Here is a 2,739-nt window from a genome sequence, read left to right as displayed (position 1 = left end):
GTTATGGGTCTAGCTTACTGTATTCAGTCTCTCATTCCTAAATTTCAAAGATACATACCTTTTAAATTTTGGAGCATATATAACTTTTGCATTTAGGATATACTTAAATTATTAAAGAAAATGTGGGTTTATAAAAATGTAAATTGATGCAGCCACTATGGAAAATAGTATAGATGCTCATAAAAAAATTGAAAATAGAACTACCATGTGATCTGGCAAGTCTACTCCTGGAAATTTAGCTGAAAGAAATGAAGCCAACACCTGGAAAAGATATCTGCACCCCCCATGTTCATTGAAACATTATTTACCATAACCAAGTTATGAAAACAACATAACTGTCCATTAATGGATGAATGGATAAAGATAGTGTCACATAGACACACACACACACACACACACACTCTCATCCTCACTCAGATATTATTTAGCCAATAAAAAAAAGAGGAAATCTGGCCATTTGCAGTAACACAGTTGCACCTTGAGGGCATTATGCTAAGTGAAATAAGTCAGACAAAGACAAATACTATATAATCTCACTTATGTGTGAAGATTTTTGAAAAATGAACTCACAGAGAATAGATTAGTGGTTGCCGCAAGTGGGGGTTGGAGGATGGATGAAATGGGTGTAAGTGGCCAAACGGCATAAACGTTCACAACTTTCATGTACAAAATAAAGAAGTCCTGGAGATATAATGTACAGCATGGTGACTAGTTAATCATTGTTGTTAAGTCGCCAAGTGGTTTCCTACTCTCTGCAACCCCATGGATTGTAGCTTGCCAGCCTCCTCTGTCTAGGGAATTTTCCATGCAAGGATACTGGATTCAGTTGCCATGTCCTTCTCCAGGGGATCCTCCCGACCCAGGAATCAAACCCTCATCTCCTGCATCAACAGGAAGATTCTTTACTGCTGAGCCACCAGAGAACCCCATAGTTAATAATACTGTATTGTATATGTGAAAGTTCCTGGGAGAGTAGATTTTTTTAAAGTGAGGTATAGTTGATGTGGGCTTCCCTGGTGGCTCAGATGGCAAAGAATCTGCATGAAAGACAGGAGACCTGGGTTCAACCCCTGGGTCACGAAGATCCCCTGAAGAAGGGAATGGTTACCCACTCCAGTATTCTTGCCTGGAGAATTCCATGGACAAAGGGGCCTGGTATGCTATAGTCTATGTGGTCAAAAAGAGTTGGACAAGACTGAGCAACTAATACTTTCACTTCATTTTCATAGTTGATGTACAATATTTTATAAATTACAGATGATTAACAAAGTGCTTCACAGTCTTTAAAGGTTATGTTCCATTTACAGTTATTATAAATATTGGCTATATCCCCTTTGTTGTACAATATATCCTTGTTGCTTATTGTATACATCCTAGTTTGCACCTCTTAGTCTTCTGTCCCTGGCCTTCACCTCCTGCTTGCCACTCCCCGCTGGTAACCACTAGCTTGTTCTCTATATCTGTCAGTCTGCTTCATTCCCCTAGTCTTTTATTTTTTAAATTCTCCATGTCAGTAGTATCATACAGCATTTGTCTTCCTCTATCTCACTTATTTCATTAATACCATCCAACTATTTACTAATTAATAGCATAATACCCTCCAACTCCATACATGTTGTTGAAAGATTGCAAAAGTTCATTCTTTTTAATGACTGAGTAATATTCCATTATGCGTGCACACACGCGCGTGTGTGTGTGTAGGTTGTATACATATAGATTACTTTTGTACCTTGGCAAATGTCAGTAATGCTGCTATGAACATTGGAGTGCATGGAATTTTTGAATTAGTGGATTTTTTTTTTCATTTTAAACAGTAATTTAAAGTTTATTCAAGCTTTAATGCAGGTTATTCTGACTTTAAGTTAGCATTACATGGCATACTTCTGAGTCCATTCCTGAAAAATTCTGTTGTACTCATCTCTGTCTGTTTTATAGATCTGTGCAACCTCTGGCACTAGGGAGGGGGTCATTGGGGTTCGAAACACATAGCAGGGAGCAAATGGATACCAGAACTGTAGAAATCATGGAAGCAAGAGACCACAGTGAGCTTAGAGTAGCGAACCTAGTGCTGCCATTAGTGTTCATGTCTGGATGATAAATTCTGTTGCAAATGCAACCTTAGGTAGTGTGAACTGGTAGTCTTTAGGGAAATGAATTGGCACAGAGAATACACTGCCTCAATACGGGCTGCCATTCTTTTTCATAATTGTGGTTTCCCAGTGAAATGTATCATCCCCAACTGGACCTGTAGAATATTGTGCTGGAGGGTCCCTGCCCACCTCACTAAGTTCCTTATTAATCCATTTCAGCGCCACAGTCTGTGCTTTTTGTCTGACTCCTCACTATCAGTGTGTGAAGGTCCGGCCAAAACTCCTGACTATCTGGTGGCTGGGAAGGACTACCTCTTCATCTCACACTGGCTCTGCCAGACACAGGTGCCTTCTTAATAAACAGGGAGGTTGGACTGGGGTGGGGTCACTGGCAGAGAGTAGATGAGGCTGGAGGGGAAGGGGAGACGAGCAGTGGAAACCCTTAGACTCAGACAAGCATCGAGTACCTGACGGAGACCATCCAAATTAGTGGGTTCTTTTTTTTTTTTCAGATAAACACCCGGGAGTGGGATTGCTGGGTCATGTGTTAGTTCTCTTTTTAGATTTTGAGGACCCTCCTTACTGTTATCCATGGTGGCTGCACCAATTGACATTCCCACCAACAGTGTACAGATCGTGTCCACATGCT

General features: G+C 40.5%; 1 pseudogene; it reads right to left on the bottom strand.

The window, feature by feature from the left end:
- Window positions 1-1,868: 1,868 nt before the first annotated feature.
- Window positions 1,869-2,739, bottom strand: part of LOC104984494 — a 2,202-nt pseudogene continuing 1,331 nt past the window's right edge.

Source organism: Bison bison, unplaced genomic scaffold (assembly GCF_000754665.1).
Source record: "Bison bison bison isolate TAMUID 2011002044 unplaced genomic scaffold, Bison_UMD1.0 scf7180017864031, whole genome shotgun sequence".
Classification (NCBI taxonomy): domain Eukaryota; kingdom Metazoa; phylum Chordata; class Mammalia; order Artiodactyla; family Bovidae; genus Bison; species Bison bison.
The sequence above is the reverse complement of the archived record's forward strand: the minus strand, read 5'-3'. Positions and strand labels throughout refer to the sequence as shown.